This window comes from Sebastes fasciatus, chromosome 14 (assembly GCF_043250625.1).
Source record: "Sebastes fasciatus isolate fSebFas1 chromosome 14, fSebFas1.pri, whole genome shotgun sequence".
NCBI classification, from domain to species: Eukaryota; Metazoa; Chordata; class Actinopteri; order Perciformes; family Sebastidae; genus Sebastes; species Sebastes fasciatus.
Window position 1 is genome coordinate 13763604 of NC_133808.1, and position 27575 is coordinate 13791178.

The 27575-nt window shown below is 42.2% G+C and overlaps 1 protein-coding gene across 2 annotated transcripts in view; it reads right to left on the bottom strand.

The window, feature by feature from the left end:
* Window positions 1-20854, bottom strand: part of myo16 (myosin XVI) — a 120301-nt gene extending 99447 nt beyond the window's left edge. The window contains exons 1-2 of one of the 2 annotated variants that reach the window (XM_074659056.1): window positions 20792-20854; window positions 17260-17349 (exon numbers count right to left, since the gene is read on the bottom strand). The gene's annotated coding sequence lies outside the window, so the exon portion shown is untranslated. Of the gene's footprint in view, window positions 1-10493; window positions 10729-17259; window positions 17350-20791 lie in introns of those variants that run through there. The other variant, XM_074659055.1, reaches the window with a different exon arrangement.
* Between the last annotated feature and the right edge of the window lie 6721 nt (window positions 20855-27575).

The following is a 27575-nucleotide window of genomic DNA, read 5'->3' on the forward strand; positions in this document are numbered from 1 at the left end:
ACCATAACGTATGGTATTAAACTGAATGAGTCATCCCACGCCTGAGTATTTTCAGACTTAAAAGACTTGTAAGTTATTATTATTATTATGGCCTCTTCCTTGTAAGCTTACCTTAAAACACACAAAAGTATTGTAATTTGTTTTACCACATCTTTTTAGCCACACGATTGTTGTTTTGGAGGATTAGTTACAGCATATGTTAAATGATGTAATAACTGGGTTTTATAGTGTGGCTGTTGACAGACGGTCTACACGATGAGTTACACCCTGGTGGATATTTTCTTGCTGCTGAGGAAAGAAGAGAAGAAAATGTGCAAGAACTAAATGTAAGAATCAAATATTTATGACCAAATGCAGCTGAAATGGTCGTCTAAACACTGAACAAATATCCTTTGGTGATGCAAACACCAACAACATTCAGATGGCAGCTGAATTTAAAGGTGTGTCCTGTTTAAGTGTGCTATGTATTCAATCGAATGTCTGTGTGGTTAAGACAGATTGGCCCTCTGCCTGCTGTATGGTACTGATGTCTCGCCGCTTTTCTTGACACGCTGTTGAGGTTTTGGGAGTGACGTGCTGATGTAGTTTTGCATCAGCTGTTGTCCCACCTGGTTGTTACACAAGATTAGAAGGTTGATTTAGTGTTGCTTCCCCTCCTGTTCTTAGGCAGTGTTTTACAAGTGCAAGTGTGCACAGGTGTCTGTGTGTTTGTACATGCATATGTGTGTGTGCTTTAGTATATAAAATACTGTTTTGTTGTTTTTTGCTTCAGTTACGATGACAGATGTATTAATGGAATTATATTTCCTTCCAGGCTGTGAGAGAGAGGTGTACTATCCAAGCATACAATGCTCCTTAGAAAGGCAAAAAAGAAGAATAATTGATTCATATGTTAATTTAATGCACAGCAGCTTCTTCCATCCACATTCTCTCTGTCATCTGTCTGGTAGAGCACAAACTGGCAACTTCAATTCAGGAGAAGGATTCAGGATACTAGAAGGCAATATACACTAATAGTAGCTTCTAGCATACACACAGGCACAAACACAAGCATGGACAGCAGGAACGAGACAGAAACTAGCATCACACACAAGAGGACATTTAGGTGTAATAAACTGACTGAAGCAAAAGTTTAGATTTGTCCACTGCAAGTAAATTATATTTTTAACTTTGCTCTTATATTCTTGACTTTCTCCCTGCAGTAAACAGCATAAGGGAATTTGCAGTGCTGCAACTCACTTGGATGTAGGGCGATTGGATGAATATAACGGCTATCGGCGACTGGCTGAGTCCATCTCCGGTTGCTGTTTTTTTCGGGCGGGGCAATTTTTTAGGTGATTTCTGTCATTTTATTTTGCTAATTAAATGGTCTGCCTCCGAAGAACGAGAGCTGCTCAGCGGGCAAAGAGAGGCAGCGTGGAAAAACAGTGCGTAGAGCCAGCACATTTTCACATCTAACTCGGTGAAATAAGGGGTTTATTTCGAACCAGAACCAGAGTTGGTGAGTGTTGGAAAAGTAGAAAGACTAACCAAGACGGTTTTGGTGAGTTTTGTTTCTGTCAAGTTTGAATGAAGTTTGTTTTACGATGCTCCGCCACTCAAACATCGGGAGGCGCCGCACCGACACGCAAATATAGTGTCAATTGACTGTGACCGGTTGGTAAATTTTAACATATCGCCCAACCCTACTTGGATATTTGATCACATTAATCAAAATTGCTGAATTACATAAAAAAAAAAACTATAAACACAGTTTTCTTTAAGTGCAGAGACCTCTGTGTGTGAAATCTATTTATAATCTGGGTATCACCCTTTTGGCTGGATTATATTGTAATCCAACCATTTTTCCCTCCAAATCAGCAGCTCAGTCCAGGTTTAAATTGAACAGCAGGGATTACTATATTTAATATTCATAATACTAGTTAATAGCCTAGCAGCTATATTGGTCAATTCCAAGGTGGCTCATTGCCTGCAGGGGAGGATTTAAATGCTTCTCTGCATGATGCTGCAGAGCACCGAGCAACTCCACTGAATCAAACAGAGGTTTATGTACCTTGCTCAAGTCCATATAGATGGTAATTAAAGCTGCATTATGTAGTTTACGGCCATTCTGAGGCAGACAGGCTCACAAACAACTTATTGTTATAAGCTTTGACACAATATTAGTTTATATAGCAACAACTGTCTACTTATAAATCCAGAGAAGAAATAAAACAACATTCAGCCCACTGGAGTCTCTCCTCTCCTGCTACAGCTCAGCCCGTCACCGTGTTGAGTCACTACCATTATTGGAAAACATATTAAATGCATTAGTGGTAAAACATGATGGACATTAGGTGGAGAGATGAAGGTAGGAATGGCATTCACGTAAATACCAGCCTTCTGTACAAAGGTGATATCGTAGTTTTGCCCAGTGTGGCTCAGTCACAGACAGCTGTTAACAAGCCAAGTGTTGCTTTCAACAGTTCACAGGCAGTGATCGAACAGGCATGGCTGCAGAGTGACACATTTCCTCCTCATAAATCTGCTTTATGGGCCTGTTACACGGCAGGCGATGTCCCCTTTGCTCCATTTGTTTCCAACGGAAAGAGTACAAACAAGTGATACTTGTGAATCCTTTTGCTGCAAAGTGACACTATGCTCAATCTCCTGGAATTGTGTGCAGGTACACATTGTCCTACAGTCACCAATGGCTGCATATTTAACCTCACTACTTTTTTTTGGTGCCTACAGAAATGTGTCTGTAGCACAGAGTATCGAAACCTAGCATCAAGTACAAAAGACTGGCATCAAATACCTTTCTACTCTTGTTTCCTTATGCTTTGATCAGATAGTTCCTGAATTAAATGATAAATTTGCCAAATTCAGACTGTATTCTATTCAGGCAACATTTTTTTTATGGCTCCATGTGTTAAGACAATATTTAACATTTTAGTAGTTTGGCTTCTTTTCTTAAATGAAAAAAACTATTTTGTTAAAAAAAACAAAAAAGTATTGAAAAAAGTAATGTTTTGTTATTGGTCAAAAAAACTCATGTATAATATTGGCAATAGTTTTGAAAAATATCAAACGATACCCTACCCTAACAGTCACAGGCTTTTTCCTGCTTGTAAGGACCATTGCAAATAAGATCTTAATAATATTCTTTCCTTCTGGAGCAAGTTTGTTTGTTTCCATCCACCAGGTGTGGCAAGATCATCAATCTGCCTTTGAACAGCCTGTCCATCACGTGTGCCAGGCCCATCGGTCTGTCATTCAGCTCCAGTCATATCAAACACGTGTGTACACTTAGAGCAACAACAAAGGATGGCTGTCAGGCAGATCAGTCTGGTAAATATTACACACTTAAATGTGGTGAAAAGCTCCCTAATCATCAACTGGGATTATCTCACCTTGGAAGATTGTCATACAACCTGACAATCAAGACAAAAAGCATCAACTACCAAGATTCTCTATATTCTCTATAGCAAAGAAACAGAAGGACTAGATAATTCATCCTTCTTACCCTGTTCAACTGTAGTATCTCGCTAAATGTAGTGAATTTTACAATCCAAATCTTGAAAAAAAAGTAGCACTTACATACACCAAACTTTCCAGTTTCATTCCTATCTATATTCTGAAGGTTTTTTACATTCATATATCATCCATAGCCTGATTTATACATAATTGTATTCCTTAAAACATGGCAAAATTGGTTTTTTTTATGGCTGTCGACAGTATTTTCTGAATTATGGAGTGATAAAGAGAGATATCCAAAATTCCCTCTGTAAAAACCTTTGACTCAAACAGCACTGAAACAAGAATTTTGAACCTGGCTTTATATTCAGATTTCTGTTCTGGAAATGTATGCACATTAGCACATATTTAATAAGATAATGCCTCATTTGCATATTTTAACATAAAAATTCTGAAAACTTGTAATACAAAACGTATTGCCTTAATGTAAGTAATAACTTGGGGGGAAGTTTCACCCCAAGGGGTGTCTGAAATAAAACCTTGGGTTATATAGATTATATGCTGAAACTTTCATGCTTTAGTCAATAAAATGCACAATTGGTTTGCCTATCTGCCCCACTTTCTAGTTTTGAAGAGGGGATATGATCCTAACAGAGTGATCAAGAGACAGACTTATATAATTATAGTGTGTTATAACTTTATTATTCATTCCTATATTGTGGCATAGATTGGCTGGACTAGAATGAACTGCTGGGAGGAAGAAGAGGTGAGGGAAGGACAGAGAGGTAACATCTGTAGCATCCTCAAGTCGGTAGACTGCTACAAATGGAGCATTGGCAGACTGATTCAGCTCATTATCACCGCTGGCCGTGGGGAGAAAGAAAAGGACATGATGGAATCATGAGAGAGGAGGGGGTAAAGTGAAAAATCTGTCCGAGTCAGGACGATCTGACAGACAAATGAAGTAAATTAGTAGAGGACAAAGGCAGTGAGAGACAGAGGGGAGCTATAACAATTAATAACTTATGAGCCAGTTTCTCTCCCCTCACACGTCCCCGCGCTGAATGCCTCACTTTCTGCCTATAATTATGTTTCTGCTTCTCCCTCTAAATCACCACCTCCCCTCCACTCGTCAACCCCAAAATCCCACAAACTGGAAGCGAGTCCATCTCTCTCTCTCTCTCTCTCTCGGCCTTTGTCTCTCCTTTACTACCCTCTCCCCTAGCTCCTAGCACCAAGCAGCTGGCACAATGGACAACATGGGAACATAAAGGATGGCTGCGAGCTTCAGCGAGAGACAATCAATAACCAGACAAACAAAAGCGCAGCACAGTCCCGCATGTGAGAAGCTCCCAACTGAAGCGCCACTCGGCAACAGAGGCGCCGGCGTCCTCTACTCGCCTTGTTCTGTTCTCGGCTGACTAAGAGTGAAAACCATGACCGCTGCCTGACACACACTGTATTAGTGACTCACCGTGAGCTAACAGAAGCACGAACAGTTGGGTCTAACTCGTAACCCACATCACCGTTCTGCTTATGTTATCATGCCACGCTCACAGCTGCTCAAATTCAAGTACCAATGTTCCCTAAAATACCTGCTGTGTATGTGAGCACGTGTGCACAAACACACACATGCTGTACTTTGCACACACTCCTTAAGATGTACAATTTAACCAGCTGTTTGTTCTTTTCTTGGCAAAGCCGAGATACTTATAGGGTGATGCAAAACGGTAGAAAGTGAGGAGAGAGTAGGAAGAGAAAGAAATTATCAGTGTAACAATAATTAGGTTTGAGTGTAATGATTTGAAGAAAACAACTTTATAGCGCCTTCATTTGCAAATTGTGACTACTTTAAAATAGGACATTCTACATGAAATGAAATGTTGAGATGTATGCAGATATTCAGGTATTATTTTATTGTGGATCTAGAAGTGGGATTAAAGAAGATTGCTGTGTTTCCTTCGGCAAAATGGTCTAGTTTGTAGCTGGATTTGCTGAATTGTAACAAAACCCAACATGCAAAACAAAGAGTTTCCTATCTCACTGTAATCCCCACAATTTGCAAATTCTCCCATCTGGTTTATAAAAGTCATTAAACAAACAGATCTCAAGGCAAACACAGCAAGTATACGGACATTTGGTGTCATCAGTGTCATCAACGATTGTTCAATTTCATGCAAGGTCAGTTATTCTGTAGCCTACTGGAAAAGACACAAAGTCTTGACAAACTACTGCAAATCAAAAACAGGAAAGTACGCAAAGGAGCGGAGACATATCGTTAAAAGCAAAGCGTGACAGTGAGAGACATTTTAATGGCCCTTTTCAACCAAACAGTCCCAGGAACTAACTTTTGCAAACTCCCTTTTGTGCATTTTCACGTCTGAACAACTGAGAAAAGCAGCAACGGGCTGATAAAATATTAAAAAGTGACAGATTTGTTTGAGGCACACTTTTTGTACAAGCGAGACAACAGCACAGAGTCATTTATCATTCTCCATAATCTAATGTTCCATGACTGGGTGATGTCTAAATTAGATTTTAGAAAGCTGCTGTGAAGAAAGGGGAGAAAAAGGGAGACATCTGTCTCTGGAGAAATAGAAATCTGCTCAGTTTTTTTTCAGTTATTTGTCTGCTTTAGTACAGAACTGCATTGTAACAAAGAGAGGTCAATTTTGTCACTCTCTCATAACTCAACAGTAACCATAAGATTACATTACACTCAATGAATTAAACATTTATTGAGGCAGACTCCAGCCCAACAGTTCCTGTCCTGTCCTGTCCTGTAAGAAGGAAGGAGGAGAATGCTGTTTAGGGGTCAAGAACTACAGCCTACGAACAAAAATAGAGCAAAGACTGAGGTAGTTCAAACAGATGATGCAATTGCTACACTTGTGACATAAACATGCAGGACAGTGTATTCAAGCCCTGTCTGTCTTTGTATGTCTCTGATCGCTCTTTTCCTCTGCCATGCATGCTACTGCACTTCTCACCCGAAAATTGTTACTCCTGACACTGTTTAGTGAGGAAAAAGCATTGTTGTTTCAGGACATAGGACAGTCCCCACTACATGAACACTCAATGCTCAAATAGACATTCAAGCACACACACATGCTAAATATCCCAGGAGTAGATTCTGGTCAAACTTCCTGTGAAATAACGGATCTCAAATCCCGGTTTGCAACTCTAATTCACACGCACGTTAGCTGATTGCAGATAAACCATAAAATGTTAACCAGAATAGGGATGTCACGATACCAGAAATGTAGTAGTCGATACCAATACTAGTGAAATTCCACGATTCTTGCTACCCAATTCGATACCACGATAAAAAACAAAAACTAAACAATAAATCCCATGTACTTCAACGTACACTCCTTTATTACCGTTTGCATACAGTTTTTTGTGAATTTATTGTTAATCCCTGATGATCCGCCTCTTACAAGATAACATTTGAACACATCATGATAACAGTATGATTTACCTTCGCCCAATAGTCATTTTTACTGAATAGAGCTTGCATCATAATGTAACTCAATGTAACCTCCGTTAACCGTTGCTGTTAGCTCCGTTATTTAGCCAAGCATGACTGTGCTGCCCACTGGCTGCTAACAGCTAAGGTTACTAGCTCTCCTCCTGCCGATTTCAACACAGATTTGTTGTTCACAATGTATCATTATCAGAGAAATAGGGCTGTACCGAATACCGTTTTTTGGGCTTCGAAGCTTCGGTGAGTAATATTCGGAGGTATTCGAAGCTTCGCTTTGCGGCACGGTGTGGCGCAGACATGTTCTTCTGTCAGTCTGTCTCCCCTGTTTCAGTGCCCGAAACAGTGCTGCTGCCACATTACTGTACACACACACACCTCTACACACAAGAAACAGCGATATGTGTCTGAGCATAACTAATAATAATTAAAAAAGGGAAAAAGTCCAGAGTGCTCGGAAGTTCAAATCAGTGTGATGAAGGTGCTCTTTGGTGGGGTACACAAAGGTTAAAAAAGGGGGGAGTCCAAGGCACTCTTCTGGCAAAAAATAAAAAGCCTTTATTCAGATGGCTATTTCATGATGAAATGCTATATATATGCTATGTCTATGTCTATATATATATATACTGTATATATATATATATAGATATACTGATTTGGAGGTTTATTACCATGGCAACGGTCGAAGCTTCGAAGCATTCAGGTCAGCCCTGCAGAGAAATGTTCTATTGTCCCCAGGACACCTTTAGTCTTGAGCCCTGATCCCCGGTAGCTGCGGTACTGTATAAAAACGAGTATCGTCACGTTTTCAGAATTTTGGCATTGACTTGGTATCGAAGTATCAGTTCTCGTGACATCCCGACTTCAAAAGTCCTAAAAAAGCCCCCGAGGCTCCTGTAAAAAGTCCTGCAGTGAAGGGTACCATAAGAAAAACAGAAAAACACAGATAGAATAGAGATTACAAGCCAAAGACAGAGAGGGATAGACAGAGTGAGGAAGAGAGAGTGTTAGTCCGTTAATCTGTAAGAGAACTGTCCATGTCACTGAGTTCATATGTCAGAGTATGGCCACATAGCCCTGCTACCAGCCAGCAATCATGATGCTCCACTAAAACTTGTTGTCTTTCAACAATACAGTATACAGTAAAATGAAAGTTACTGATGAAACAATTTTAACTTATAATCAAGTCTCTGTATAACTCATAAGGTAGACCTTCATGCCAAAACCCTCCACACAGTCTGTGTATGTGGGCATGTTTAAATGTGGGAGTGTTTGTGTACAGTACCAGTCACCATATCGGACCACAGCGTTGCCAACCAGCTGATATGGAGGAATGACTGACTACGCACACACACACACACTCACAAATACACACACAACTCATCATGGCGCTAAGCAACCTCGTTGAAACGCCTCCTCTTTTCCAGTAGTCATGAACAGTGATCGAGAGGGGCACAGAGTGAACTGAAGGATAAAGTATCAGAGGCCCAGAGTGGAGTGGCTTAGATTCAACTTCAGATGATTTACTTACAACACTGAAAAAACACTATGTTGGGTAGCGCTGTGCTACAGGGCAGTTCTGTTCTCAGAGCGGAGATAAAGAGCGATTGGAGCTAGAGTGGCTCTACAGTACTGACCCACTTGTGCCCCCAACCATGCCATCCAAAAGGCTGGCAGACTTGCAGCCATTCACTCAGCTAGCTGTCTTAAAAGACATGCCAGCACTGCTTTGTATTGTCTGTACTGGAGCCCTTTAATGTCTACCCCGATTTCTCCTCACAATACATGCAACAAGCCAACTAGTATGCCTGATGTGTGTGTGTATAAAAAGACTTTGCACACACAAAAAACACATTTAACACACAAAAAACACAGTGACCCACACCTACAGTGCAGTTTCCTATACCTGGCGGGGATATTTTTCCTCACTTTCAAATTAAACTCTCTGAAATAGCCTCATGTATTCATCCCCTACCTATTCATAATTGATGCCCTGAGCCTACCTTGAGCTGAAGCTCGACAGCTGGAATTCTGGCATCTCACTCCTTCTCAAAGACGCCTTCACAGCATCAACTGCTTCACTAAACTCTACCTTGCAACACACCACAATGTGGACTTGGGAACTAAAGTAAACTATAACATTTCACCTGCTGTTTTTAAAACTAAAATGTCTGCCTTAACGCCAACATTTATCAGCCATAAGCATACAGGGCCTTTACCTTTATATTTTGTACTTGACTGCTGTGATTTTCTGAACAGAATAGTCTAGTTAGGAACAGCAGCTAAATGATGCAAATTCAAATGTATCTCTTCATATATTCTCCCTTGAACCAAACAGACAGCACTGTTCACTAGGGGGGTGTATCATTCAACTTTTTACCATGGTCTAGTGCAATAAATCGTAATATCAAAATGCAGTACTTGTAGAATCGCAATACTTAAAATCATCCCATCATCATCCAAGCCCTACTGTTCACATATACCTGCCACAGAGGAATACTAGATTGCCTGCAGACTGTAGTACAGTGTCCTTGGATCTTGAATGCTCTGCTCAACAACAGTGTGGCCTTGATGGTAGCCACTAGCCATGAAGAGATGTGAAACCAACCATCATCCGAAATTCTCCTCCACACTGTGAGACAGGGTGCGTCCCAACAGATCTGTAGACCAGTTGATAGTGCTAGTAGTAATGGATTATAGTTTCCAAATCTAGCCTAAATTTTGGATCCTTTGATCCCTGATGTAATCTGTTCCCCCGTCCTGGATGCTTGCCAAAGGGAAGGATTCTGATTGGCTTTGCTGTGACCTCTAGCACCCACCTTTCAATTCTGGCCGTTTGTCCCTCAGGGGTCAACGCAGGTCAACACTGTAATTAATCACCCAGCCAGATGAATGGCACGGGCTTTGCCCATGAACTCACAGCAGGGTGGTGCACAGCAAAGTTAAACCGTCATTTAAACCAGAGAGCCAGGTTCACACTCAAACAGCTTCCCTGCTGAAGTGTTCTTTAGCGAGACTTTACCAGCTCCAAGGGTGCCGTTCAATGACTGACCATGTGCTTCGATCTCCCTGTGGAGAGGGGCATCAGCACACCAAGTTGCTTGACAACAACGTCGTACAAGATAGCGCGCCTCTCTCTAACACACTTAAACATAATCACAACAGATACACGATCAAGTACAGCCCTAAAGTGTGACAACCTGTACACAGACACTTCGTTGTAGCGAGGATCTCACCGCACAATCAGCTGTTCATTCCCAACCAGAAACACACATTCTTCCACACTAAGCATCTCATGCTGTGTATATATATAGACCCGCGACAACTGCACGGCACATCTGCCTTTCCTTTCATTCCCAGTGGCACGCCGGGAGCAACACATGACATCCATGCACATTAACACACACATATCCTCTCTCTATTGCCGTCTCACATGTTGTCAAGACCCGAAGACAGTTATCAGAGTGAAAAATCTCGTATAGACTCACCGTTATCTTAAAAAAAAAAATCAGCCTTCACTCTGATGATGAAATAGAGAAAAGCGGAGCCTTACCGGTGAGAGCGCGTCCACAGGAGACACCAGGGTACGGAGGAGAGAGAAATGTGTCTGCCCCGACGAAAACCCGACGAGAGACGCCTCCCCGTGCTCCGCCACCAAATCAATTTCACACTCTCTCACCTCCCCGCCACTGTGATGTCATTCATTCATCCGTTTCCCCCGTAGCCATAGCAACTCTGCCGCTTGGAGCTGTTCATTCTTTTACATCTGTCTGTCTCTCTCTCTTTCGACGTCCCTCCCCCTCTCCAGACCCCAGTGAACCCAGCCCACTTACTCCATCTGAGGGGGTACAGTTACACCCCCATCCTCACAAGCACCCACCCCCCCTATTCTCTACTATCACACTGCTGGTGTAAAAAAAAAACAAGTAGGAGGGTACAAAACACAAGAAGGGGAGGCGCCTGGATTCACCTCATGTAGCGAACACGCCCTGAAGAGTTTGTGATCAAACGGGCGTACTTTTGTCAAGGCTGCCCATAAAAGACAGAAGTGTCAGACAAAGAGAACTGCAAGACACAACGGAGTCTGAGTAGGTGCACCTGGAAATGTCTTGTTTAGACGTGAGCCAGCTGTCTCATTTGAACACAGAAAAAACAACATATTACGGAGCCCAAATGCTGGTGCACAGATGTGTATGTCTGTAACTCACAAACACTCAGATTAACACAAACACTCACAACAGTGAAGTGTGAGGTGATGAATAGTTAATGACCACCACCATAATTACTACGGTGCCTCTCTGCTAATAATCCCCATGTTGACCTTGGAAAAGGGGGAGGAAAATCTGGTCACTGTGGGACAAATCAAACAAAGACACACACTTAACACACACCACCACCCTGTCTGAAGCCGCCGCCTCCACAGGCTTCAGATGTTCATCACCGCCTTTCTTAAACCATTTCACCCTGCCCTCCTACCAATCACCATCCTGCTGTTTTCATATTTCAAATCTCCCTTCTGCATCTCCCCTCCTACCTACTTTCATCTTCACCTGCAGGACTGAGAGATGCTGAAAGGTTTTCAACCACATGGACGAAGTGAAGAGGGGCAGATCAAAAACGGCAACAAGAAGACACATAACATCAAAACATCCACTTGTCAGACAAGCCATGAGGAGACTATGGTCTGGAGTGGGCAAAGGACAGAGGTTATAGAAGTAATCACGAAATGACCAAGTAAATCAAGAAGCCCAAATAAAGAAAGAAAGAGAGAGGGGTATCTATGGAAAAGACAGGGATCTCCCCTCTGTCACATCTCTTCACACATCATCTGCTTTTTAATTAGCTTCTCGTGCTTTCCTCCTGGAAAATCCTTCCATCTGTCTGCATCGATCCCGCGCTCGTCATTCTTAATCTCTCTGTTGCTCCTCACACAATTAACGCTGGTTTTACCCAACCAGCTTCTCAGCCTTATTTCCATGTGTAGTAAGTGACAGTTTACTTAAACTGTTGACTGATTTTCTGTGACATCATGAACTAATGTCAAATAATAGTTTGGATTTGAATGCATGCACCTCATGTTTTCTTGGCAGGAATTTGATCCCACATTTTTCTGTTCTTGCTCAGTGCCGGCGAGACTATCTTCAGCACTGATGAATGCACGCAACCAGAATGGGCTAATTTAATTAATTTACTGAATTGATAGTTTAATGAGTTACATAATTGGCCAGACTAGACATCCACACAATTACAAGCAAAATGTTCCTCTCTTCAGTCTGTTTCTGACTGCGAATACTCAAAATACGGCAGTAATGTTTCTTAATCTATAAGAACTACCCTGGTACGAACCCTGAATTTGTTTCATAGACACATATTTAAAGAACTAGGTAGTCTCTGGCCTCTCATGAAGCTCTAGCTGTAGCCGGGCTGCAACGCCAGGTCCCATTCACTATGAATATCAGACTTAACCTTGACTTAACAGCACTTTCTCGCACATATCTACTTATCAGCCCTGTGTTAAAGTGCGTTATGTGTTGAGTTAAACTCCCTCTACTCTGGAATAGGGTCAATTGGCAAATGTAAGAAGGATGAACAGAGGAGGAAGATGGAGACTATGTTAGAACACAGAAAGAGAGGTTCAGAGAAGGGTGATAGTGTGTATCAAATCTCTGAATTGAGGCACATCAGGGGCATGAAATTACCAGACTAGTGGTTCAAATCACACAGACGCACACACACACACACACATACATACACAAACACCTGAGAAGGGAACCTGTAATCCAAAGCCGAAGCAATTCCCTCCACAGTAGGGTCTGAGATGTTGCTAGAAACGATCCCTCTCTTATCTGCACTTACAGAACTGAGCAGAGAATACGACAAATGCAAGACTGACAGACAGTCCTTTATCGCCCCTTCCTCTTCACCACTCACATTACCCTTCACCTTGATTCCTCTCCCTTTCCCATCACTACGCTCCATCATCAGTCCAGCTACGCTGTGTGTTAGTCTTTTGCCTCGCACACTCTACTTCTTGCCTCACTCTTTCATCCGCACGTCCTCCAACGCTCTCATCCCCTCTGTTGTAGACAACAGTTTGACAGGGAGATTAGCATGATAGTAGGAGGGAGTGTATCATAGCATTGTAAGAGGGGGGGCATCAGAACCCATTACGTATTGACCTAATTTGATTAGGGCTGAATGTGAGAGATGACATGTTTGAAATCAAGCACGCGAACATCACAGCCAGACGTTATCTTTCATCTCAGCGTAAACTCCCCCCATGGCTTCTTGGATAGATCAAAGCTGGGATTTTTTAAAGGGAATGCTTAACCAGTTCTGTTCAAATCATTTGCATGGCTCTGCAGCTGGGCTCATACACAGCCCTCTAATATACACTGTCTAGCTGCAGGCAAGAGAACCTGGTAGGTGGACAAGTGTTTGTGTGCGAGGGGGAGGGTCTATGTGTGTCTGTGTGTTAGAGGCTTGATAGTGATGGGAGCAGTAAAGCAGTTACATTTCATGCACCTGCCCTCACACACCGTCAAGGGATGGGAGAGAACAAGTGGCTTCATGACCTCCTCTCTTCCCTCCCACCTCTTTCTGAGAGAGACCTTTACCATCTTCCCATCCCCATCCTTGCCATATCACACAATCGAGTAATTTCAGTTCCCACTCCTACACACACAATTACCTTCATAACATTTAAGTACCTGTACCTATGAAGTGCTCTTTTTCTCTCTTGATAAGCACAAATTCCAGCACTCGTTGCTCTTCCTCAATTTTCACATAAAATACAACTCTCCCATTCCAGCTGAATTACAAATAGGTGAGAAGCCATACATGTAATGTAGCATAAGCTAGTCCTGGCAAGCCCAGACATTGATACTGACATTGATGTCCCTTATTGACACGGTGTCCAATAATAGCCTTGGAAGGGAAACAAAGTCTGTAAGGCCGCAAGTCACATGCCAGCGGCAGCAAGCCTTTAATGTAAGGAAGTCTTCTATAGAAAGATATAAGGGTCACATGGGGAAGAGTCTCCCCCTCCTCTAACAAAGACTACCACATCATATAGGCTTTGGTCAACCAGTGCACCTGTTTAGTATTGGATCCATGCAGCCTGCTCTGTGCTTTGATGACATTGTTTCATCAGATGAGGGAAAATCTCAGACCAAAGGTTTGGATTTAATCTTAGCCTGCTGGAAGTGTTCCACGCCCAAATAACATGTTGCTGCTGCTGCTGCCAGCAGTGCTTCCCACCACCTGTCATCAGCTTTAGCTGCTGTTTGAGGCTGCCAACTGCCCGGTCCCAGGGGCCTCACTTATAAGAATAGTCTGGGATTTCATCTTCATCTCAGGAGCATTCAACTCATGCAGACATCTGAGATATATAGGAAGAAGAAAAATGCCAATAAGAGAGGTTATGCATTACACCATCTGTTTATTTTACTTCTATGTATTACATTTTCAGGAATTTGACTTTATCTAAATAAGCTCTGATTTCCAGCATAGGACATGATCAATTGACTGTAACTGTCAAAAAACTCTTTAAAGCAAATAGTATATCAAGTCAATCAACAGATGATTAACTCGAGACAATTTTGCTTTAATTTAATTATTTAAAATGAACATTTTCAACATAGTTTCTTAAAGGGGAATTCGGTGTTTACGGGCCTTGGGGAATACTATTGTGAAAAAATTGTTGTATACAGCCTATTTTGCCTTCAGAGGGAGCTGCGCAAAATCTAATAAATTGCCTCAAGTGATGTCACTTGTAGTCTTCAGCCACAACCGACCGCTCAAGGCTACAATCTCTGACGGAACAGTCGGCGGTCGAGTTGTAACGTGTGTGGGTAATGTAAGCGCCAGGTTTTGACAAGAAGATTGTGTGGAATTAAAAAGACAATATCTCCATTTCTGCTGCATGGATTTTTTTTTGTAAACTGTCCATTGTGAGTCCGACAATGTTACAGGAGAGCAATGCTAAATCGGTGGAGTACTGGCTCCTTTATACAGTATGTTATGATTTACTGATTATATATAACAATCTGTAATAAAAAAAAAAATAACCTATAGGACATAGGTCAGTTAACATTAAAGTTGATTCAGTCTTAAACATAATGCCCTTTGCTTTTATTTGCATGCCTCTTATAGATATTGCACATTCCTACTAATATATGACAGACATCTGTCTCAAGTCATAATTTGCCAATTATAGATAGCACATTGGTGTGGATTACAATTTGCACTAATCAGATTTGTGGGTGAAACTAATTTATGGCTTCCCCAGATGAACGGTAACCCCCTTAATCCCACCCTACCCCCCCTTCTGTCTGCCCAGTCAGCTGTCTGCCTTCTGACGTCAGATGCATCCATCTACTCAGTGCATGTATGTCTATGTATGCATGCACTTTCTGAAGGGGGGGCTGTCCATCAGAGGAGCTACAAAGGAAATCCAGTAAGCGTGGTAACCAGCCAGTCCCATCTAAGAATAGATCAGCTGGTGGACACACCAAGGGTTAGACATAAAAAAATGTAGACAAAGGCTTCTGACCAACAGGCCCATGTCTAGAGGTGTTGGCAAACAGGAATTCTTCACCACATTGACAGAAATTTTCCGGGTTTACAGGTGGCAGCTGTCATTTCTAGTTTTTCCTCTCTAAATTTTATGCAGCTGTGACTTCCCCACAGACCTCTAAGTATTCCCCTCCTTAATCATGCATAAAAGGTGTCATTTAAATCTTGCCAAAGCCACGGGGCCTCAACATTGCAACACAGCCGGTGGCCTGCTTTACATGAGTGAAACAGTGGGAGGGGGCTGTATATTCCTTGAACACCTCTGGAGCTTTGACGGCAGCCGATCCATCAAAAAGAAAAAACCTCTTTGCACAGCTATCCTATTCTCCCCATCCTTCTCCTCCAGTCCTCCTAGTCTTCGTCATCATCCTCTTTAGATCATAAATCAACCCATAATTATCAGGGATGGGTGGTGACTAAGTCTCGAGACCATGTGGCTCAACAGCTGACCACAGCACAGGGGACTGGGCTGCGTCCTGACACAGACCGACAGACTACAGCTTCAAGACATTCGCCTCTTGCCGGCTACACCCAAAGACCATCGCAGCACGCTTTCCGGAGAAGATAAATATGAAAGAAGAACAACAAGCCAGACGGCAACTGCTGGAAAAATGGCATTATGGGACCATGTGGCTGAGATAATCTTTTCAGTTTAAAGAGAGAGTGATACCTCCATGCAACGCTGCCATTCACAGAGGCCCACAATCTGGCTGAGCAGGAGGACAGATGGGTGCAGGACACACACACAAACAAACACACATCTTGCTGAAAGGGGGGCTGGTCCTCTTTGTACATCAGTTGTGATTGAGTTTGTACACAGTGTTTAACAGTTACAGCTCTGCATCATATCATCCAAAAGGTTTAACGCCAACAATTTCCAACACACACATTCTCTCTCTTTCAGACACACAGACACACACACACACACAGCCCTCAGCCGTCTGAATGAGCCCATCTGTGAGCTCCTGTGAAACAAAAGCAGAGTTTTGTGGGGTGACACAGGCAGAGTTATGTTCTTTTCTGTTACTCAGCGACATTCTGTCACACCAAGCAGAAAAAGCTTTACAGACGGTTCTCCTCTCTGTCTCCTCGCTGCTCTTTTCTGTCTGTCTTTTACTTTTTCTGTCTCTACCTTTCCTGCTTTTTTTGTCTCTCGTCTGTCTCACTCTCTCTTACTGCTGACACACCGGCAGACACTGCACACACCACACAACCGCACGGCGTTTGGGTGAAAGCCGCCCAAGGTCCTCTGAATCTGGGACGAATCCCAACTGACACCCAGTGCCCCAAAGGCTTTTCGGAGGAGCGTGTGTTTGTGTGCGCAGTGATCAAGCCAACAAACCTGTTTTCCTTTTTCTGTGCTGCCTGCCAGCCGGCATACATGCAACATCTCAGGGCAAACAACAGCACGCAAGAAGGGAAAAAAAGAGAAAGAAACAAAAGGCCAGTCTACAGACAGACGGTGGCCATATAAGAATAAGACACGGTCTTTCCCGTTAGAAAAATATAAAAGCACAATGGATGCAGGCAATGGCACATATTTCACTCTTTATGAGATGTTTGTTCAGCTATGGAACAAATGTAAAGAATAAAGCATCCAAAAGTGTAGTGAGAACAAATTGCCAATGGCCAAATATTGTGCCATCAGGCCTTGTGTGTATGGTAAACAGAGAAACTCACACACACATTTACACACAGTTAAACAACACTCACGGACAAACAGGACACAAATGGCACCGTACCTCATTGTAACATGTCCCCCGTAGTTCTTGATGCTTTCTTTCCAGCTAGGAAATAACATCCAGAGACAATCAGGTCTCAGCTGCAAAGATCTGAAACACTCAGAGAGAGATAGAGAAAGAAATCAACTCCCAGCTCTCTCTTACATCTACACCCATAGGCTACAATCCTCCACTGACATCCCATCAGAGAAAAGGGGAGAGAGAGGGGAGTGTGCCAGTTTGGTTGAATGAGGGGGGAGTAGTTAAAAAGGGAGAGAGAGCATGAGTCAGTGAAAGAGAGAGAGAGAGAGAGATAGAGAGAGAGAGAGAGAGAGAGAGAGAGAGAGAGAGAGAGAGAGAGAGAGAGAGAGAGAGAGAGAGAGAGAAGGAGAGAGATTTGGGGTAGTTTGTCAGTGAGTGAGCGTGTGTGTGTATTTGTGAGACAGAAAATCTGAGAGTGAGACAGGAGTTTAAATCTCCAATTACAACTGCTTATCACAAGCCCATAAGCAGCTGGTGGGAATGAGTGACACAGAACTTCATGTATGTGTATATACACACACACACACACACACACACACACACACACACACACACACACACACACACACACACACACACACTACACTCTGTTGCGCCTACAGACGTAGGCAAAGTTGTTGGTAACGTTCCGTTAAAGAGAGAAAAACCCACAATGGTCACTGAAATAACTTGAAACTGACAAAAGTAATAATAAATAAAAATTTACTGAAAATTAACTAATGAAAATCAGCTGTTGCTTTTGAATTGTGGTTCAACAGAATCATTTTAAAAAACAAACTGATGAAACTGGCCTAGACAAAAATGATGGTAGCCCTAGAAAAGATGTAAAATAATGTGACCATAGGGACATATTAAACTAAGGTGTGTCCTGTAATTAGCATCACAGGTATCTTCAAACTTGTAATCAGTCAGTCTGCCTATTTAAAGGGTGAAAAGTAGTCACTGTGCTGTTTGGTGTCATGGTGTGTACCACACTGAACATGGACCACAGAAAGCTAAGGAGAGAGTTGTCTCAGGAGATCAGAAAGAACATTATAGACCTTCATGTTAAAGGTAAAGGCTATAAGACCATCTCCAAGCAGCTTGATGTTCCTGTGACTACAGCTGCACATATTATTCAGAAGTTTAAGGTCCATGGGACTGTAGCCAACCTCCCTGGACGTGGCCGCAAGAGGAAAATTGATGACATATTGAAGAGACGGATAATACGAATGGTAACCAAAGAGCCCAGAACAACTTCCAAAGAGATTAGAGGTGAACTCCAAGGTCAAGGTACATCAGTGTCAGATCGCACCATCCGTCACTGTTTGAGCCAAAGTGGACTTAATGGAAGACAACCGAGGAGGACACCAAATCATAAAAAAGCGAGACTGGAATTTTCCAAAATGCATATTGACAAGCCACAAAGCTTCTGGGAGAATGTCCTTTGGACAGATGAGACAAAACTGGAGCTTTTTGGCAAGTCACATCAGCTCTATGTTCACAGACGAAGAGATGAAGCATCCAAAGAAAAGAACACTGTACCTAATGTGAAACATGGAGGAGGCTCGGTTATGTTATGGGGCTGCTTTGTTGCATCTGGCACAGGGTGTCTTGAATCTGTGCAGGGTGCAATGAAATCTCAAGACTATCAAGGCATTCTGGAGCGAAATGTGCTGCCCAGTGTCAGAAAGCTTGGTCTCAGTTGCAGGTCATGGGTCCTCAAACAGGATAATGACCCAAAACACAGCTAAAAACACCCAAGAATGGCTAAGAACAAAACATTGGACTATGTGGCCTTCTATGAGCCCTGATCTAAATCCTATTGAACATCTGTGGAAGGAGCTGAAACATGCTGTCTGGAGAAGGCACCCTTCAAACCTGAGACAGCTGGAGCAGTTTGCTCGCGAGGAGTGGGCCAACATACCTGTCGACAGGTGCAGAAGTCTCATTGAGAGTTACAGAAATCACTTGATTGCAGTGATTGCCTCAAAAGGTTGTGCAACAAAATATTAAGTTAATGTTACCATCATTTTTGTCTAGGCCAGTTTCATTAGTTTGTTTTTTTAAATGATTCTGCTGAACCATAATTCAAAAACAATATCTGATTTTCATTAGTTAATTTTCAGTGAATTTTTATTTATTATTACTTTTGTCAGTTTCAAGTTATTTCAGTGACCATTGTGGGTTTTTCTCTCTTTAACGGAACGTTACCAACAACTTTGCCTACGTCTGTATATCTTGTGTGCATGCTGTGTGTTAGTGTGAGGAGGAGGAGAAACAAACACTCGACCTAATGGACTGAAAGTGAAACCATATAGTGGAAACAGGAGGACAAAGTGCCTTCTCATCTCCTGAACTCCAAGGATGTAAAGAGTAGGCTACCAGAATATTATAATCAAGTAAAATGACTTGTGTAACAGTAATGTTATTTGCCTTTAACATCTTTAAATTACAAAATAAAGTGCATTAACATGTCAATGTATGAAGTAGTGCAGGGGTCAGCAATCCTTACTATCAACAGAGCCATTTTAGGCAAAAAATAAATAAATAGATCTGTTTGGAGCTGCAAAACATTTGAGCATTGTGATGAAGGTAACTCAGCTTATAGTCTAAGTATATAGTATATAAGTCTAATGCAGTGAGGGCCTAAGTGCAAATTATGAACATTATTTAATAATTATATGCTAAAATAGTATATAATTGTTAAAATAGGGCCCTGAGGCTTGAGAAGAGGCTGCTCTTCATCGGAGGTGGAAAATCAAAACTAATAGAAGACCCTTCTGAACAGGCACAAATCTCCCCATTGTGTGACTGATTGTCTAAACAAATGTAACCTGGCAGCTAATGTCATGATTCAGGGAGTTTTTTTTAATTGCCAATTGTTATCTATTCACCAGCAGACATGGAAATAAAGCAAAACAATTAACTTTGTATTCTTTTCCTGGAAATGTATTAAATAAACTATCAGCTATTGGGAAATAATGGAATATAATTATTAAATAATGTTTATAATAAAGTAATTTTCAATAAATGTATGGGTAAATATTGGGGTAATTTGGCAGTAATTACAAAGAAATTTAAAACTTACTAGCTAATTATCACCTAATTACAATGAAATGTGTGGACCTGTAAAATTAAGTGTTACCATATATTTAATTTAGGCTTTATAATTGCTTTTTAAAAATAATATTTCTTAATATAAGGGAAAACCTGTCTGCCATGGTGGCAGGTGACCTGACATTTTAACCTGCCACAGCCAACACTTACCTGTTATCTGGCAGGTGGCAGGTGCTGATTTCATTCCCTGTATGCAAGTCAAGGTATGCTAACAGAAAGCTAACGTTAGCCACACAGAGATGTAGTTAGTTAGCCAAGTTAGCTAAAGAAAGACGGTATAAACTCGACAGCAGCTAACATTACAGCCCACAAACACACACATTCAGCTAAAAGAGAGCAGTTTTTAAGTTACTGTAGTGTTAGCTACTGTATCTACATCCATAAATGAGTTTGCTGTTGTAACGTTACTCACCAGTTTGCATATTCCAAGCAAAGACCTAGCATGCACCTGTTGTCGTGGTGATGGTTGGCGCTGGTGACGCGGTGTCGAGGTCCCGCCCACATACCCGCTGCAGCCAATCACGAGCCGAGCACGGCCACAGCTCGCTAGCATGAGCTAACCTAGCTGCTATGTTAGCACCACTGAGGCTGTTTGGTTAGAAAGACACAACCTGTATTTCTATATCTGGTATATTTTTTTGTACTTTGTACTTTGCACTACTAACTTTTTTAGTGCCTTTTTACTAACATGTTTTGCACTATGGAACTGTGATGCTGGAAACTTGAATTTCCCTCGGGATTAATAAAGTTACTATCTATCCATCTATCTATCTAGATATAATATCTCTATAAATACATTTATGATCAAATTTTAAGCATGTTCTATTACACAGACTCATGGCGGTTATGGAAAGTTAAAGTTACATCTCCTCTCTCATACAATTCTTGAGCCTCCCGAGCTGCATGAGTACTTCATTCAGGGCATCATTATCTGTTCAAAATGTACCTTAAAGGGACTGTTTGTAAGAATCAGAATTTGGTTGTAACAGCGACACCTGTGGCCGTTAAGTCAACGAAAGTCAGCGTCCTGTTGCTCGCGCTCGCCCATGTGCACGCGCTACGTGAATGTGAGCGAGCATCCATCAAAACAGTGAGGCGACACACGTCAGCTGAAACCACAATATCACTCTATATTTCACCTGCTTGGCAGTAATGTTAGCTGACATGATGAAGGTCTCTCCATGAATCACTGCGGATCCTAGTGTTGGCTTTTCCTGCCTCAGCCTCCCGACTGCGGCCGGAGGGAGACACCGGCACCTGGTCAGAGACGATAACGTTTCTCGCTGCAGAGCCCCGTCACTTCACAAGACACGGAAAACCTCTGTTGGTCTGGAGGAGCTGCAGCATTTATTTCTGCACAAACGTCCACTGTACATTCACTAGATATTCTCAGAGCTAAACTAACTCGTCTGCAGTGTGTAGTGTGCGCGCATGCACGTGTAGAGGTGTAGCGAGCTGAGCGAGTAGCGAGCGCGCTGTGTGAATGAAGGCAGGCAGGCAGAGGAGCAGAGTACAGCAGAGACTCCGGCCCTGGAGACCAAAGCTACGGTCTCCCCCGCGTCCCCCGACCGCCATAGTTTAAACACTTAAATAAAATGACTCTTTATGATTGTGATGGTTACAACGAATTGAGGAGGATGGCATCATTCTATTGTTTCCTCATAGGCTACTATTTGATTTTGGTAGTGTTTTAATTCTTTGGCCATGCTACATCATGGGTCAAGGGATGGGTCAGTCAGTCGGTCCACACTTTGGAAATGTTGTACAGAACTAATGCCATTCCCATCAACCTCAGCTGTAGGCTACTTGGTGTTTAGGGCTAATTAATATGTTAGCATGCTTAAATCAATGCTAAACTTGAACTTGGTAAACATTATAGGCCTACCTGCTTAGCATCAGCATGTTGGCATTGTCATTGTTAGCCATGGGATGATAAATCATGGCATTTAGCTCAAAGCACCACAGTGCCTTAGTAATAATAGATGGTTCCCACATCTTCTTAAACATAAAATTCAAGGACTGTTCAAGGACTTTACAGGCCCAAGGACCCAACACAGCATAGTTTGAGACACGGATCAAGGTTAATTACTGTTACAACACTGACAATTTTCATAATGAGACCTAGCAGGCTTTACAGAAGCCTTGAATAAGAACTGCTCACTTGTGCTATGTTACAATGAGGACATTATGTGGTCTTGCTTTCTCTAACACAGCACAGCAAAACACTATATTGGGTAAGTTGAGCGATAAGATTTCATTCAATTCTTGCACAAAATCAAGCACTTTAAGTGACCCATGTCTGTTTATGTGTATTCCCAAAAACTTTCAAGGCCTCCCCCCCCCCCCCTCAAATTCACAAATCTCCAATGATTTCAAGGACCCATGGGAACTGTGAATATAAAACATTTCTCCAAAACTAGATTCCCCCCATTTCTGCATTTCTGTAACATTTTTTGTCACTGAAATATTTGAAATTAACAACATACCAACATGTGTCACGTGTAGTTAACATAAATAAAAGAACAATGGAGGAATAGATACTAAATACCTAAAATGACTGTCTTCTCATAATCATAGGTGTTTAGTTTGATGTTGTGGTCATGCTTTTGCACGTGTTTGTCGTGTTCCCTGTATGTTTTTAAATTAACTGGTGGCGAGATCAGGATAACATTTATGTTTACAGTGTATACAAACTGCACACTCAGTCCCGCAGCCCGTAGATTTGTGTGAGAGGAGGGTGGGGGGGGGGCATTTAAGCACGACACAAAAACAGACCTAGACAAATGTTGCTGGCTCTCTGTGTGCCTCTGCCAAAGCTCCATCTTGGAGCCATAAAGCAGTGTGGGAGTCAGGAGATGGAGAGAGGGAGGGGAGCAGCATTTGTTGCAAACCAAAATCCTTCCCTCCTCTCATCCATTTTATGTTTTTCCTCTCCTCTGTCATAGGCTGATGTCCTTGAGAAAAAAGACCATGCACAAAAAGCGAGATTCATCTAGATGAACTCGAACAGAGACAACTTTTAAATCTGCTCTTATACTTTTCTTGCACACATGCAGATTGCAAGCCTGGCGTTTCATCGCGGTTTGATTCAAGGCAGAGGCAGAGCTATATGAATAATAGATCAGCTTGTATTCCAACAGATCCTATGTAGTCAGGGGAGAAGAAGCTAAACCAGATCTAACGTGAACGCTGTTAAAAAACAAATATAACCTCTCATTCTGCTGGGTCAGTCACGTCTTTTTCAGATCAAAAACAATTAGTGTCGTCTCAAGCTGAATCGATTAAAAACCTACAGCATGGCAGGCACAGAACATGGTGTTTAGACTTTTGGAGGAGCGGATGGCACAATCCAGTTTGTTGATAAACCAAATCCTCACTTAAATGAGAAATCCATGCAGTGCTGCTGCCAGTTCAGCTGGAGGGCTCTGGATCAGCCTGATTACTTTGGTCTGACTGCAGCAGATCAAAGTAATCCCCAAATACTAGAGTAGAACGTACATGGAACAACCGTTTAGTACACTGAAGCACAGTGAGACGATGTGAGTGCTGTCAGTGTTGGGGGGCGGCACTGAGGGCGCATGTGCATGCATGTGTGCGTGTCTATGTGCATGTGCATATCTACGTCTACTTGCAAAAGCTGCAGTGTGTGTTTGTGGTGGTCTGCTGCAGAAACAGAGCACGCTGGGTTTTATAATCAGGATTCAGGGATCACCTTTAGCCCCCCGTCATCAGTCAGACCTGTCCTAAAAAGCTCCCAAACAGGGAGAGAGGGAGGAGGGGAGGAAATGAAAAGGACAGATGGGGACACGGAGACGCTAAGTTCCCCGTTTAACACGAGTGACGCAGCCTGAAATATGGGAAACTGGAGGCGACAGACTCTGAGGGACTGGGAGTGATGATTCCACTGAATTTACTCCTCTCTCCTACAAGACGGCAACATATTCTGTACTCCTGAGAAATTTACTAATATCAAACAAAAAATCGAAATATGAGTTTATCCTGCTTACTGAGCCTCATGTGGATACGTGGCGTTCGCAGCGAAGACTGTGCCTATTAGAACTACATAAAAAAGAAAAACAAGATATTTGGAGTGTTTTTTTTCTTGCCTAGGTTTTTAGAAGACGTTACACTTCTTGACGGATTTTTTTTATATAAGTGTGGCAACCATTCAACATTAAGACTTGTTTCTTGTCAGCTTCAGCTAAAAATGTATTTAAAGGGACTTTATGTAAGCTTTTACACATATAAATGTCTTTAAATAATTTTTTATTGCCAATGTGTGAACAGGTCGTAACCTAACCTAAAAAATGACACCTTTTGGGTGTCAGCCTGTAGTATGCTTTTAATATGAAGAATGTGGGCCGGTTTTTCCAGGAAAATCCAACGAATGTGATGTCATGTGCGCTCGCGAGTGCCTTCAGCGTGCAACTATAGCTAAACTTCGGCTAGAAATGACGACCAGCCCCCACCACAACTCAGACTCCAACACAAACTCCATGGAAGCACAAAAAAAACCCCAGTTATATCTAGTGAAGCCCGTCTTGCAAAACAGGAACGTGACCGACGTCGTGGGTAAACTAGTGTGGTGGGAGTGTGTGTGCATGTGGGAAGTGAGTGGTGAAGCAAGAGAGAGAGAGCGGCAGTGAGTGTGTGAGAAAACGAGTGAGCAGTGGAGCAGAAGAAAGAGTTAGTTTAGCTTTGAGAATATCGAGTGAATGTATTGGAAGTTGCAGTTTGCGCAGAAATAAATGCTGCAGATGTCTTTTTTCCCTGCTGCTGAGTGGAGTGACGTGGGTTAACTCCAGAGCGAGTAATGTTATCGATTCTGGCTCAGTAGACCAAAACTCTGGTGTCTCCCCTGTGCCTTCTGACCACGGTCGGGAGGCTGAAGCAGGAAAAGTTAACACTAGGATCAACATGCCACCGGACCTTTGATTCATGGAGGGACCTTCGTTTGGTGAGCTAACATTACTACCAAACATGTGAAATATATAGTGAGATTGTGGTTTTAGCTGGCTAATGTTGCTAAGGTAAATCACCATGATGCCTGTCAATGACGTTCAGGTTTGTGTGTGTCACCTCACTGTTTTGACCGATTGTGTCTACGTTATGCGAGCACAAGCGCAAGCAACAGGACACTGACGGGCTTCAAGCAATTTCTGATTCATACACAGAGCCCCTTTAATAATATGTCTAATGCAAATAGTGTTCAAACGATTACGCTAAGAGACAACTCTGTAAATATAATATATGTGATATACATCTGCCTGCTTTTTTTCGGTGTTTAACAAGACCACTCCTTGCACTCACAACATGTGTGTGAGTGTGTGAACTGCACACAGTGCCAGCATGTGTACACAGCAGGTCTCATTTCCTGATTCTCCGGTCAGATGCTGGTTTCTCTTTTGAGAGGCGAGCCCACAATGACATCAGCTTCCGCCAACACACCAGCCGTCACCATGGCACCACACAAAGACATTTGTGGCCCAGAGGGGGTGTGGGGGGGGGGGCATCATGCTTGACACGTTTATAGGAGAGGTCTGTGCTCCCCCTCCTCCTCCTCCTCCTCCTCCTTCTTCTTCTTTTTCTCGATCTGTGTTTGTACAGCCGCCTGCTCTGTTTACCAGATCATCAAAGAGCCTCTCTGACTTCCATGGCTGTAGTACTGGCCTGGGCCTGGCCTACTCTCTCTCTATCTATCTGTTTTAGCCTCACAGCCTCTCTCTTCTCCTCAACTTCCTCTTCCACTAATGGCTACTACTGCTATCCATTAGGTCCATTTGAAATCTTTCTTTCTTAGCCGTCTATTTTAGACTTTCTTCCCTCCCCCTCTTTTGGTCTCTCTTCTTGTCAAATGGAGCCATGACTCCAAGGGCAAAATGCCTGGTGAAGAAGTGACCACCCACTGGGCTTTGTCTAACTCTTGCCCCAACGGACAGAAGGCCTGTGTGTGTGTGTGTGTGTGTGTGTGTGTGTGTGTGTGTGTTACACAGAGAGGGAGAAACAGACGGGTCAGAGTGTGATAGGTAGGAGAACCCCAATGCAAAAATACTTCATAAGTTAGAAAATATCTGGCTTAAAAATAGCACGGAGTAAAAGGTCAAGTATGCTACTTTAATGCGGTTTAGCTTCAATTATGTCAGTATTTCTACATTTTAAAGAGAGGTTTATGACTAAATTATGGCTTATTCCTCATTAATCATTTTTATCTGAATATTAATTGCAGTTAGCAGTAAAATATTGGGGTGGGGGAGGATATCCCTTAAGCATTTTGCCCCAAACCCCCAGGGGGGCGTTAATGCCCAGATGTGAATTTTTCACCTTTTCATAAATATTAGAAATTATAATTGTATATATTTCTCCAAACTAATGTGAATCCTCCTCACATGAATCTCCTAGTTGGATCACCACAATGCATTTCTGTGTCTGACAAAACACAAAGATGCTTCAAAGACATAACTAGATCAAGTGACTTCAAAATCTGATGTGCAGAGTTCCAAAACAAAAGCAAGTAAGATGGACGAGTACAAATGTGTGTAGGCAAAACATAGACATCGACTTGACTGACACTGGGCACAACCTCTGTATCCAAAAATGAGGTTTTTACAGCAGAGTGTTGGTTGTTTTAGTTGTTCCCTGACAGCAGATAGCGGACAGAAATATAATTCAAACTATATTTCCTGTCATTAATTTGTGGTAAAATAATCAAACTGATTTTCACTGCAGTGAACTGTGTTCCACTATTATGCTTTTCATTAGGCACAACTATTCTATTACAATGTGTAAAACAAAACCTATTAACATCTGTTTTGATTCATTAATTTGTGCAGCAGAACTTTATAAAATAATAACATGATTCCACTGAAAATCCATTAAAAAGAACAGTTATTATTAGGGCTGTCAAAGTTAACGCGTTAATGCAAATTCGTTTTAACGCCACTAATTTCTTTATCGCAACTTGCAAATTTTTAGGTTGTGGCGGACTCAGTTTTTAAGCTAGAATGAAGATGCTGGTATCATATGAAACTCTAAAACATAAGGAATCCATTGGTACCAACCATATCATACTAGCTTGTCACGAAGAAGGTTAAATAAACAAACTTACGCTAAAGTTTTTGGCGAGTAAAAACTATCATGGCCATTTTCAATACGAAACTAGAGCCTAAGGAATCCATTGGTACCATGTCATACTAGCT